Raw genomic sequence first — 15,225 nt, forward strand, 5'->3', positions numbered from 1 at the left:
CTCAATCATTGAAGATGTAATGTCTCCTGTCTCTTTTATTAGGTTAAATGATGCTTTAAAAACCACAGTTTAAAACTCATGAGTAAAATGATACTGCCTGATAAAAATAAGTACTGTATCTTGTGTGGCTAGGAAAAGTCTTGGATAATCAGGTTTGAAAGGGCAAGTAGCACCACATCTGGAAGTTTATTTTCATCATCTAGTTTTTCGTAAAGGGCATAAAATTGATTTCATCAGTTATTTCATCACATAGAAATAATGGCCTTTGACTAAGAGAATTAGAACATTATAATGCTTTGCTTCATGTACCTCCATGGATACATCTTTCTTGGTCACATATGACATATTTCCCAGGTCTAATTATATAAAATGTTATGTATGTATATATAAAATTTGCCTCACAATCAAGTACTGACATTTATACTGTTATTATTTAATTGCACTAAATCCCTATCAAACAATATTTAAAGCGCTGAGCAACTAGGTCACACAATTTTGAAGAAGATAACTTCATAATGTACACTACTTGTACACAGAAATGCTGGGCGTATCTGCCCTACCCATTATCTATGGACAATTCTATCAAGGTGGATATCAATACTAAAGAGTAGCAATGTAAAACAGAAACAAAAAGTTCTCAGAAATCCTGCAGTATGCAGGAAGTCAACAAGTCACTAAACAGAGCACGTAGAGATGTTGCAAACAAATGAATCAACCCAACAGCTTTAATGCACAGATTTATGAGTCACTCTAAGTATACCTTAGATCGTTCACTTTCATTTGCCAACTATTATCTACAGCTGCTAAGGTTTCCTAATTAAAAAGATGACCCTGTAACTATGTAATCTATATTATTTTCTATATTTATTATAAAAACCTATTTCTCTTAAACATGGTCCTGAACTTTCTTAAGCTTATAGTAATTTTTATTGTGCCAATTCTGAATACCTAGTGTATTTCAGGAACAGTAGCTTAAATCTTAAATATCACCCTATAGAAGGTCATCTTTCTAAATATAGAGCCATAAAGGCATCATGACAGAGATAAAGGATATAAACTGGAAATAAAAGTAAAAAATGGTTATTGATATTTACTGAAAATGGCATCTATTGTTTTCTTCAGCAAGACAGATTTTTCATTTTTCTATATTTATAAGCTTCAGTTTATCTACATTTGCTTCTGTAAGTCCTAAACTGTAAATTTTGACTCCAGTGATTTTTTTTGGTAGCAGCTGAAAATTTGGTATAAGTAAAATATCCAGAGCTCTACTGTTTGATATGGGAGCTACCAGACACATGTGGCTATTGAGCACATGAAACAGAGTTGGTCTAAATTAGATGTCCTATAAATGTAAAACATACACTAGATTTCCTAGATTAGTAAGAAAAAAAATGGAAATTGTCTCAGTGATTTTATGTTGAATACCTGGTATAATAATTTGACATATTGGTTTATAGAAATATATTAATTTTAATAATGTATGCTTATTTTTACTTTTTTTAATGTGACCACTAGGAAATTTTAAATCACATATGTAGTTCATATTTGTGTCTTGCCTTACATTTCTGTTAGACAGTGTTGATCCAGAGATTCATGGAAGACAACGGATTTTGGTAAAATTACTCTGAGTTAACTGGTTTGCAGTAGTGTCTAGAACGCATGTGACTTTTTGTTACAAGTAGGTAAAACACAAATGAATGACATTTCCTATATTAAGTATATGCAATTCTTAAATGTTACTCAATTATTTTTATGAAGATGGATTCAAATAAAGCATCCACTTGTTCATTCTCTGACTTTGATTAACTTCTTTGACTAATTGTATAATTCTCCAGTTATTTTAAAACTGGTCTACTTTACAAAGAAAAATAAAATTAACCTTTCTTGGGTAGTCTGTCTTTTCTCATAGAAAACATACAAAAACTGCTTCTAGTTCACAGCCAGGAGTATATTTTATATGGGGCATTTCCCCCCAGAGTTAAAGGATGCAAGTTTCAATCTATTAAGAATGACACTGGTTTCCTTTATCTTTAAAATTTATCTTGGGAATGGTGCAAGACAGCCAAATAGAAGGCTCTAATGATTATCCCCAATACCCCTGTAAGGGACACCAAATTAATAACTATCTACACAGGAAAAAAAGAAAATCTTCATAAGAACCAAAAATCAGGTGAGAACTCATAGTGCCTGATTTTAACTTCACGTTGCTGAAAGAAGCATTGAAGAGATAAAATAACAGTCCTGAATCAGTGACATCAACCCTCCCTCACCCACCACAGCAGTAGGATGGTAGAGAGTCTCTGAGCACTGAGAGAGGGAGAACATGGCAATTATGAGGCACTGATCTCAGTACTGTCCTGTTAGAGCAGAAAGAAAAAACAGACCAAACTCAGTTGCTACCTGTCCATGGAAGCTTCATTTAAACCAGTCCTAGCCAGAAGGAAATCGCCAATTCCAAGGATCAGAACTTCTGTTCCCAAAAACCTCACCACAACAGGCTAGACCACTCAGTGTCTCCAAGTAAATTTAAAAGGAAGTCTAGGTCATAAGAGAACTGCAACTCTTAGATGAGTCCTAGTGCTGAATTAGGCCCAAAGACTGTGGATTTGGGGATGGTGGTGGGGCACACATGACCTCTTGTGACATCAGCTGGGGTAGCAAAGTGAGTGCTGGCATCACCCCTTTCCTAACCCCAGGCTTCACAGCTCATGGCTTCAAACAAAAGATGGCTCCTTCTGTTTGAGGAGATGAGTGGGAAGATTAGGGAGAACTTTGTCCCACATGTAGGATGCCAGCCCAGCCACCGCAGGATGGGGCACCTGTCAGATTCCATGAGGCCCCTATTCCAGACCCTAGATTTCCAATTCTAGATACACCCTGGGACAGAAGGAGATCTGTGGCCTTGAAGGAAAGGCCCAAATCCTGGCAGCATTCATCACCTGCTAACTGAAGAGCCCCTGAGTTTTGGCCAGTAGTGATACCCAGATACTACATCAAAGACCTCGGCGAGCCTCTGAGACTTACCGGCTTCAGGTGAGACTCAGTACATAACCACCTATCATGTCTATGAGGCAAAACTCCTTCTGTTTGAGAAAAGGAGAGAGAAAAGTAAAGAGGACTCTGTCACACACCTTAGGTACCAGCATGGCCACAGGGGGGTACAGCACCAAGCAGGCTCTTGAAGTCCCTGATTATAGGACTTGACTCTTGGGTGACATTTCTGGACCTGCCCTAGGCCAGAGAAAGGAGAGTCCAAGACTAAGCAGTAGCTAAGCAATGATGCCCTGAAGGGAGAGTCCAAGGCTAAGCAGTATTCACCAGAAGCTGACTTAAAAGGCCTTGGGCTTTAAGGGGGCATCAGTTGTAGTCTGGAAGTATTATTCCTCTTGACCTGGCATATTGATGGCTATGGGGTAAGGATCCTCTGCCTTTGGAAAGGGGAAGGAAAAGTGGAAAAAAATGTGTTGTATGGTTTAAATGCCAACTCAGCCAGAATACATCAGAACATTAGACAGACTTCTAAGGTTTTTTACTTTAGTCCTTGACTCCCAGACAGCATTTCTGAAACCACCCAGGGCTTAGGGGACCTTGCCATCCTAAAGGGAATGACACAGGCCTCACTGGCTTTTGCCACCTGCTGGCTGCAGTGCCCCAAGGCCTTGAGCAAACATAGACAATAGCCAGGACGTGGCCATTGCAGGCCTTGGGTGAGACCCAGTGCTAATCTGGCTTCAGGTATGACTCAGTGCAGTTACAGTGGTGGTGGCCACAGGGTGCTTGTGTCACTCCACCCTCAGATTTAGGTGGCTCAGAATGGAGAGAGAGACTCTATATCTCTGTTAGAAAGTAAAGGAAGGGAACAAGAGACTCTGAGATAATCCAGAAAATTATCTCAGATCTTGTCCAAGATCATCAAGGTTATCTACCTTTATGAAGCTGCAAGAACCACAGTGCTACTAGGCTTGGGGTGCCCACTAAAGCAGATACACCTTAGATTATAACACTCAACTCCTTTCAAATATCTGAAAAGCCTTCCCGGGAAGAAAGGTGACAAATAAGCCTAGACAGTGAAGACTATAATAAATACCTCTTCAATGCCCAAACACCAAAAAACATCCACTAGCATCAACACCATTTAGAAAAACATGACCTTGCTAAATGAAATAAGCCACTAGGGAACAATTCTGAAGACAAAGAGATATGTGACTTTTTCGAGAAAGAATTAAAAATAGCTATAGTGAGGAAACACAAAGCAATCATGATAACACAGAGAAGAAATTCAGAATTCTATCAGATACATTTAACAAAAAGATTAAAATAATTAGGAAGAATCAAGTAGAAATTCTGCAGCTAAAAAATGCAACTGGCATACTGAAAATGCATAACACTCCTTTAATAGTAGAATAAATCAAGCAGAAGACAGAATGAGTGAGCTTGAAGATACGCTATGTGAAAATACAGAGTCAGAGGAGAAAAAAAATTATTTAAATGAAGCACACCTACAGGATCTAGAAAACAGTCTCAAAAAGGCAAATCTAAAAGTTATTGAGTTTAAAGATGAGGTAGAGAAATAGATAGGGGTAGAAAGTTTACTCAAAAAAAATAACACACAACTTCCCAAACCTAAAGAAAGATATCAATATCCAAGTATAAGAGGTTTAGAGAACATTAAGCAGATTTAACCAAAAGAAGGTGACCTCAAGGCATTGAATAATCAAACTCCCAAAGGTCTAATCAAAGGTCCACAATAAAGAAAGGATCCTAAAAGCAACAAGAGAAAAGAAATGAATAATATACAATGGAGCTCCAATATGTCTGGCAGCAGGCTGTTCAGTGGAAACCTTATACATCAGGAGAGAGTCATATGACATATTTAAAATTCAAAAGATAAAAAACACTTTGGCCAGGCATGGTGGTGCATGCCCGTAATTCCAGCACTTTGGGAGTCCAAGGCGGGAAGATCATAAGGTCAAGAAATTGAGACCATCCTGGCTAACATGGTGAAACCCCATCTCCATTAAAAATACAAAAAAAAAAAAAATAGCTGGGTGTGGTGGCACGCTCCTGTAGCCCTAGGTACTCAGGAGATTGAGACAGGAGAATCACTTGAACACAGCAGGTGGAGGTGGCAGTGAGCCAAGATCGCGCCACTGCACTCCAGCCTGGTGACAGGGTGAGACTCCATCCCTAGAAAAAAACAAAAGCTAATTAAAGAAACAAACAAATCACTTTTAGCCCAGAATAGTTTATCTGATGACAATATCCTTCAAACATGAAGGAAAAATAAAGACTTTCCAAGACAACAAAAGCTGAGGGGTTTCATTAATGCAAGATCTGTCCTATAAGAAATCCTACAGGAGGTCACAAAACTCATTGGTAATAATAAGAGCACAGAATAACATAGAAAAATATAACACTGTAACCATGTGATGTGTAAACTACTCTTACCCTAAATAGAAAGACTAAAAAATTAACTACAACTATTTTTAAGGCAGAGTCAATACAATAAGATAAATAGAAATAACAAAAACTTAAAGAGCAGGAGAAAAAATTAAGACAGAGTTTTTATCTTTTTTTTGCTTGTTATGCAAATAGTATTAAATTATTATTAGATAGAAATAATGGGTTATAAGATAGTATTTGCAAGACTCCTGGTAATCTAAAACCAAAATACTTACAATGGATACACAAAACATAAAAAGCAAGAAACTAAATCATATCACCAGAGATAATCAACTTCACTAGGGGAAGACAGGAAGGAAAAAAAACAATGAGGAGAAAAATACAAAACCATCAGAAAATAACAAAATGGCAGGAGTAACTCTTCACTCATCAATAACAACACTGAAAATAAATGGACTAAACTCTCCAATTAAAAGACAGACTGGCCAGATAGATGAAAAAACAAGACTCATTTCTCTGTTACTTACAAGAAACCCACTTCACCTATAAAGACACATACAGGATGAGAATAAAGGAATGGAAAAAGATATGTCATGTCAATAAAAACCAAAAAGAGTAGCAGTTGCTATGCTTATATCAGACAAAATAGATTTCAAGACAAAGAAGGTCACTGTATCAATGCAATGAAGGGAGCTTGTAGTAGCTGTATGGATTTGAATAAAATTAAATACCCTTAGAAATAATGGAGTAAATTCAGTTAGCAGATAGTATTGCATGTGTGTTGGATGCAGGTTGGTGTCATTTGGACAGAAAACTTACTGGGGATAGGTGAGTTGCAGTTAACTCTAAAACTAGCTTTAGGAAAAGAACCAGAGATGCCTTCTAGACTGCTTTAGGAAAAAATGCATGTCTTTGACAGATTTGGAATTAGGTAAGGGTCACACTGAATATGGAATCAAGAGACAAGTGAAGAAAGTGAGGAAAACAGAAAAGCTCTCACAGATGTGAGCAGCTAGACTAGAGGCTATAAAGGGTCTTTAGAAGAGACACATTTTTAGGGGAGGTTTCCAGGTGCCCAGAGAGATAAGTGAGCTACACCAAATTTGTTTAGGGTCAGGGAGGAACTCATTCTCAACTCCTGGTTCTCAGAGAGTTACATTTGCAAATAAATCATTAACATAAAATATTAACAAAAGCAAATTACAAGTAAAAGAAAGCAAACTCTACAAATATTGACAGAATATAAATTTAAAGCAGCCTTCCACACCAGCAAAAAACTCCTGGAAGGTTTCAACACCATCTGTATCCTGTTTTCTGTCCACTTCCACTATGTAACATTTATTCTTCCTCAAGATGTACATTTATTTCAAGCATACCTTTAAGTTTGTCTAACATGCAAAAAATTATATTTATCTTTGCCAAGTTCATTAACTATCTATATGAGCACATAATGTAATAAATATGAACTTAAAGCCAAGAAAGAACTTGAAGAAAGCTTTTGGAACATTTCATTCAGAACCCTAAAGTGAGAACTGGTGAACAATTGCAGGACTTCAGAACAGCTTTCAAAAATCTAGTGAAAATGTTTATATTATTTACTGAGTTTCATTACTACCTAAGAATATAAACTAAATAGTTTGATTTCCAGTGCCATTTATCTTTAAGTCCCAAGCCCTTAATTCTAATAATAAACTATTAACTATGAATTTTTTATTGGTAATTGATATGTACATAAAGTGTTGTAATTTTTAATACATTAAAATTTGACATGAAATATATTTTAAAAAGTTAGTAAGTTATTTTAATAAAGTATTTGTTTTCTAATTACATACATATATCTGACATTCATAAGAGCGGGTAAGCAAGATATATATTATGTATAAAAAGCATAAATTTACTACCATTCTAAAGTTGCACCATGGCTGATCAAGTGATAAAAACATGGTTTTAACTGCCTCAATCCATTTCTAAAAAAAACACTGCCATATTTAAATAGTGGATTTTCACATCTATATCAAAGTGCCTGAATATTTTCTCTTTTCTTTAATTTTCATGAAGGCTGACCTCTATCATATTCTTTTTAAAATCACCAACCCATGACACTGTGCTAAGAACAACGGAAATGCTCAAATGTTGGTTAAAATGTCTTCACTACTTCATATATCAGGTTAGTGCTACAGGTTATGACCAGGGCTCTCTAAGGTGCTACAAATCTGTGTCACTCCACTGTCCTTTACCTACTGTGAAAGTTGCATTTATGGCTCCTAGTCTTATCAATGATGACTGTAAATTTCAGTTATCATTTCCAATTTTTTAAAATTTCTTCCACAATCCCAGCTGCAGCTTTGTTCTCAGGTCCAATAGAGATAAAATATAAAAGTCAAATTCCCTCAAGAATAGGAGCTGGCTTGTTATACCTCTTGTAATTCTGGTGAGCAGCATTTTACTTAGCACAAATGCAATTACTCAAATGCTGATATGTATCATTTTCTAAATAACTTAATATTTGAGAATATTGGCTTACAAGTATTTAGCAACACTAGGCTGCTTTTAAAAAATGTAATTAGAGCAAGTTTTATGTTTTCAATTATTTTATGCCAACAATTTGGGTTCTGCCCTGAGATATGGAATATTCAGACAATGGCCAAACCATAAATGAAACTATAACTCTGACCTATAGCCTCTACAGCAACCAGCCCAGGAAGCCAAACCTCTGTGGCAGTTGACTGGAGCAATTAAGATTTGGTTAATTTCTTCCAGCTTTCCTAATTTTTGCTTCTGTTTCCAACTCAAGACCAAACAGGAACTAAATAAATATGCTCTCCAAACTAATTATATAAGATATAATCGTAATCTGTCCACTTTCAAGTTCCCAATGCCAACAACCTTCAAACAGAGAACACTGAACATACCTGAAGGCTTTCATTTTTTAACTGACATTTGGTCACTCCCTCAGTTGCCTGTCTCTGACAAATGCAAATGATCATTTCTGACACCCGTCCTATGGCATAGTCTGAATAACTAGCCTCTATTTGTTCTTTTAGGGGTTATTTTCATTTTTTTCTACAGCCCTAAAGTGGTTGTATGTTTTGAATGTTCTGGGGAAGACTGAGAATTAAAATCAGCTTCCGGCTGTTTTTTTTTTTTTTTTTTTTGTTTTTTTTTTTTTTTTTTCAGACGGAGTTTCGCTCTTGTTGCCCAGGCTGGAGTGCAATGGCGCGATCTCAGCTCACCGCAATCTCTGCCTCCTGGGTTCAGGCAATTCTCCTGCCTCAGCCTCCTGAGTAGCTGGGATTACAGGCACGCGCCACCAGGCCCAGCTGATTTTTTGTATTTTTAGTAGAGACGGGGTTTCACTATGTTGACCAGGATGGTCTCGATCTCTTGACCTCGTGATCCACCCGCCTCGGCCTCCCAAAGTGCTGGGATTACAGGCGTGAGCCACCGCGCCCGGCCCTGGCTGTTATTCTTACAAGTTGAGGATTATCAAAGATTTTTTTTCTTTTAAATTTACTGTTTAAATATATCCCCACATTACACTAATTGTTTTGAAAAGTAATATGCATTGCTTAATATGATCATCTTCACTGATTCAGTGATTTATGTAGTATTCTTGGAAGTTTAGCATAATTATGAAACAAAAAGTTACTGCTATTCCTATTATTCTCCTAATTAATGGGGTAACTAAGTAGCACAATTTTTTCTAACCAAATATGATCCATAAAAGGTATATAATAAGCTTTTTGCAAATATTTTACAAATCTTAGAATTCAACAAGAAAGATACTGGATCAAAATTTGAGATAAATTACTTTCAAAAGATTCATAAAATCAGTGACTTTGAATAATTAGCAAATACCTATGATTCATAACTGATCTTAATTTGCAGATACTCTAGTAAAATAAAATATAGGCTTTAAAAGTGTATGATTTCCTTCTGTTTAAATCTACTTGTGAACTTAAGTTTTGTGTAATTGTGGTTCTCTTTTTAATGTAGATTGGTTGGTAGATCTACTAGGAGAGAAACTCGGCTCAATTAAAGAACGTTTCCTCTGCTGAATGCTTCACCTTTATTTTCTGTTTCACATTCTTCCTACCTTAGTACCAGTGCTGAACATTCATGGAATCGTTCACAAGCTGGAGCTGAAGATTAAACCGCAAAGTTCAATGAGAATATGCAGCAACTAAAAATGCATTCATTTAGAAATCATGGCTGCATTTGATTAAATGGCATGGGAAAGAAACACCTAAAACTGGCTAAGATTGAGTTTTCAATTTTAACAAGCAAATAAATCAACCTGGGATGGGGGCCGGGGTATGTTCTTGTTAAAAATAGATTCTTAATCAGTATTTTTTTGATATAAAGTCTGATGGGGAGGAAGGCAGCAAACCACACTACCATGTGTGTACCTAGGCAACAATCTTACATGTTTTTCACATGTACCCCAAAACCTAAAATGCAATAAGTAAAAAAGAAAGAAAGTCTGCTTTTCTAACCAGATTCCATGGGATGCCAATGCTTCAGATGGCATTTTGAGTATCAAGGGCCTGAACATGTTTAATTTGGGGGTACTGGGGTTCATGTAATTATGCCTTACACAGATTGGATATATGCTTTAAGATTCAAGTGAAAACTCAGTGTCTTCTACAATTGTTTAAATTGTCATTACTCATAAGGTTGATTGTAAAAATTAGAGGAAAAAAATTATTTTAAAGTGCTTGCCTCAATATCTGGTAAACACTAAATACATAATAAATGTCTATATTATTGTGGTCTAGCTATTGAACAGAATCTTAGTATCTAACATTAACTTCAAGTTTAGTGTTAGATACTGCTGAATGTTTTGTATGCATTATTCAAAATAAAAACTATTCCTAACCTTCTTCTCATGGGTTGAAACATCAATCATTGGGAGGTGAGGGAGCTTGCCCAGAGTCCACAGGTAAACACTGGGGAAAAAGGGATTCAAATCCAAGCACTCTCACACTAAAGCCAGAAAGTCTTCAGCTCATTCACAAAATGACATTGTCAAACCAGATTCACATAGAACAGAGTTCTTAATTAGTGTCAAGCTTTACTAAATAATGTCAAAGACACAGGCAAGTAAAGGACTCAAAGTAGAGAGATGCCAAGGGCTATTCCCAAGGTTCATCTTGGGTTAGATAAGCTTCTCTGGTCCACAATCCATGAGATGTTTCCATGAGGTTCACAGCATTACCTCATAGAAGTCTAGCTTGTCAGGTATTACTCATCACCCATTTTGTAGTACAGAGAGCTGTATTACCTATGTGATGTTTTCCAGGAAGGCATCCTAGAAAACATGAGTAGTCCTTAGCTAGAGACATCCAGCTGAGAATATTTAAGAGATAAAGTCATTTCCTCCTGGGCAAACATCATTAGTCTATTTACCCAGAGATCAATTTAACAAGAAGGGTAGCCAAGACGACTTGCTTATTTCCCACTGACTTCTTAAATTTTACATCCTACCCAACAGGGAAAGGGATGAGTGGATCAGTGGCCAGATGCTTTAACCTCCTTTATCCTTTAACTAATAGGCAATCACTCAAAGTAGACAGTATATCTGTTACACTTTGACACAGAGCTCCTATAAACAATAATAATTAGAAAGTGAGCAGCAATATTCAGATGTATTTATTTATCTGGAGAACTCCCATTGACAAAGAAAGACAGGAATTAGGTAGATGGACAACAATACTAAGAGGGCAAATGCCAAAGTGCAGAGAAGGTCATATGGTCCATCATGAGGAAAAACAGGGACATATATTGCAAACAGCATATATTCCAAAGAGTTCAAAACGGCAAGGCAGTAGGCAATAGACAAGAAGGACACAGGAGAAAAGGAACAATTGGAGGAAAACAATAGGTATCTTTATAATAATATGAGAACTGCAGCAGCTCTTTGGCCCAGGCCTAAGCTTTCTAAATGATTTCTGATGGAAACAGTAGCTAATCTGAGTGTGCTTTATTTGGCTCCTGCAAGTGGATAGATAACTGGTAGCTGTCTAGAAGCAACATGCCCAACCCAGGGAAAGGAGCAGCTCCAGGCCAGCAGATTAAGCCTAACAGATCTGAGAGAAGGATAAATTGGGGCCATTCCTGAGCTTAATCAAAGCTGCATAATTGTCAAAAGAAAAACAATCCCATAATTTCATTCTGATTAATTGCTTCATTTCTACCTTTTAATGCTATAAAAAATTTTGGCTCAAATAGTAAATTCTGTTTCATTATCACTTCAGAGAGGAAGTGTGCAGTCATCCAGTATAAAACCCTTGAATTGAAGAACACATCATGCCAAGAAACTACTCTCTTATGTGGTGATTAAATTTAAGACTTTTCGCTGAATCAGCATATTTTAAATCAGACTCTGCACTCGCAGAGATGCACACCACTTCCGTTTATCTTGTTTGTTCTCATATGATGAGAAAGGAATAAGGTGTGATTGATTTTAAAAACTAAGTGTGTCTGGAGTTTTGTTAGGAACCAGCACCAAGGGAGATTAACATTATGTCTTATTGTGATTGAAGAAGACTGAACTCAAGGAATTGCACAAATATGTTTCTGAAATGTGTAGATTAATAAGTAATGTTTAAAAAATGGTGACAAAGTTTTCATTCAAAAGACCTCTGTTAAAATCCAGTAGCAAATCTCATAATAAAATCTGCAGACTTCTGTTGCCTTCACTAAGTTGTCATCGTTAATGTCTCTGGTTAATGGATGAAAAAAACATTCACGTTTGCTATTGATTTAGGACTCTGAGCTTCTTTCCAAATCATTCAACATTTTGTGAGAAATTATATCTAAAGTTCTCCTAAATCGTTTATTTTTTTAAGCCATCACATACCAGATATTTGAAGAGCTCCTACTCCAGTAAATCAGATTGAAATTGCTTGCCTCAGACAATCCATTTTCTAATTTTGATTGTTGCAAATCTCTAAAAGTACTGAGTCCTCATTGTGGATCATCCATTTCTCTTCCTGTGACTTTGTGTAAAACAATTATGTGTGTGTCATTTTCCTATGCTCCAAAAAAGGCCAGTTACCTGTCCTACAGCTCTTACAAATGTGTGAAGCACAAAAATGTGTCTGATTGAAAAAAGAAAAATTATTGAAAGACTTAAAAGCAGTCTGAATATTGAATGTTTATAATTATAAAAATTATATTTGGTCCATTTTTTTTGTTATCTGGGCATTTTTACTAATGACAGCCTGCTCTACCTTAACTTCAGCTTAGCTATGTCACTAAGCCAAAGGATCACAATCATTACTTTATAGAAACCATATTTGTGTGCTCAACTTCCTATGATACAAAAACAATAGAAGGCAAAAGTGAGATAGACTCTGAGTTACTCTAAGCCAATCTCTATTTACTTTACATTACTCCTGGAGTTTTTTTTTCAGAGTCCGCTATGTTTCCTCTTTGATCAAAACCTATGCCTCTGTGTGATATCACATGCTTCTTTTACTGAGGGTTCTAAAATGCAAATGTCCCATGCAAGTTTATGTAGTATACTTTAACCTTTGTTCTTAAGGTTTAAAATGTTAAGAAATTAAGTCAGTAGAACAAAAGCAAAATGCACTTTTTTAGGAGATGTGAACAGATAACACGATGAGTTATGCAAAGATTTGTTCAGACCTCTCTGGCCTGCCATGCATTACTGGTTCATGTAGAGAGGACTATACTAGTATTTTTACTAAGTCAGCAATCTACTTTTTTCAGGGCTGCTAACACCTACATAAACTATATTCAGTGACTGAACCAGATACCATAATCAACAGGGAAGGGGGAAAGACATTTGATTTCAGAGAAATCCGATGCAGCAAAAAAAACACCATATATTTGTGATATAATTGTTCAGAAAAAAAAGAAGAACATCTACTTATGATATCTGACATATGCAAGAGTAAGAATCATGAAACCTTGTTGAAGGTAGCGAGGAGGAAGAGAGCAGTGTCCTGAAAGCCTGGCTCCATGTAGACTCTACAGATAAGCTGGCTAAAAAAATAAATACCCTTGTTAGTTGTATTCCTAGGTATTTTATTCTCTTTGTAGCAATTGTGAATGGCAGTTAGTTCTTGATTTGGCTCTCTTTAAGTCTGTTATTGGTGTATAGGAATGCATGTGATTTTTTGCACATTGATTTTGTATCCCGAGACTTTGCTGAAGTTGCTTATCAGTTTCAGGAGATTTTGGGCTGAGACGATGGGGTCTTCTAGATATACAATCATGTCATCTACAAATAGAGACAATTTGACTTCCTCCTTTCCTATTTGAATACCCTTTATTTCTTTTTCTTGCCTGATTGCTCTGGTTAGAACTTCTAGTACTATATTGAATAGGAGTGGTGAGAGGGGGCATCTTGTCTAGTGCCAGATTTCAAAGGGAATGCTTCCACTTTTTGCCCACTCAGTATGATATTGGCTGTTGGTTTGTCGTAAATAGCTTTTATTATTTTGAGATACGTTCTGTCAATACCTAGTTTATTGAGGGTTTTTAGCATAAAGGGCTGTTGAATTTTGTCAAATGCCTTCTCTGCTTCAATTGAGATAATCATGTGGTTTTTGTCTTTGGTTCTGTTTATGTGGTGAATTATGTTTATAGACTTGCATATGTTGAACCAGCCTTGCATCCCCGGGATGAAGCCTACTTGATCATGGTGGAGAAGCTTTTTGATGTGCCATTGCAATCGGCTTGCCAGTATTTTATTGAAGATTTTTGCATCTATGTTCATCATGGATATTGGCCTGAAGTTTTCTTTTCTTGTTGAGTCTCTGCCGGGTTTTGGTATCAGGATGATGTTTTTCTCATAAAATGAGTTGGGAAGGATTCCCTCTTTTTGGATTATTTGTAATGGTTTCAGCAGGAACGGTACCAGCTCCTCTTTGTATGTCTGGTAGAATTCAGCTGTGAATGGATCTGGACCTGGGCTTTTTTTGGGTGGTAGGCTCTTAATTGCTGCCTCAACTTCAGACCTTGTTATGGGTCTATTCAGGGTTTCAACTTCTTCCTGGTTTAGGCTTGGGAGGAGGCAAGCGTCCAGGAACTTATCCATTTCTTCCAGGTTTACTAGTTTATGTGCATAGAGTTGTTTGTAATAATCTCTGGTGATGGTTTGAATTTCTATGGAATCTGTGGTGATATCACCTTTATCGTTTTTTATTGCATCAATTTTGTTATTCTCTCTTTTCTTTTTTATTAATCTGGTTAGTGGTCTGTCTATTTTGTTGATCTTTTCAAAAAACCAGCTCCTGGATTTATTGATCTCATGCCAGTGAGAATGGCGATCATTAAAAAATCTGGAGACAACAGATGCTGGAGAGGATGTGGAGAAATAGGAACACTTTTACACTGTTGGTGGGAGTGTAATTAGTTCAACCATTGTGGAAGACAGTGTGGCGATTCCTTAAGGACCTAGAAATAGAAATTCCATTTGACCCAGCAATCCCATTACTGGGTATATATCCAAAGGATTATCAATCGTTCTACTATAAGGACACATGCACACGAATGTTCATTGCAGCACTGTTTACAACAGCAAAGACCTGAAACCAACCCAAATGCCCATCGATGATAGACTGGACAGGGAAAATGTGGTGCATATACACCATGGAATATTATGCAGCCATCAAAAACGATGAGTTGGTGTCCTTTGTAGGGACATGGATGAACCTGGAAACCATCATTCTCAGCAAACTGACAAGAGAGCAGAAAATCAAACACTGTATGTTTTCACTCGTTGGCGGGTGTTGAACAATGAGAACACATGGACACAGGGAGGGGAGCACTACAAACTGGGGTCTATTG

This window comes from Sapajus apella, unplaced genomic scaffold (assembly GCF_009761245.1).
Source record: "Sapajus apella isolate SASKATOON/1434 unplaced genomic scaffold, GSC_monkey_1.0 scaffold7, whole genome shotgun sequence".
NCBI classification, from domain to species: Eukaryota; Metazoa; Chordata; class Mammalia; order Primates; family Cebidae; genus Sapajus; species Sapajus apella.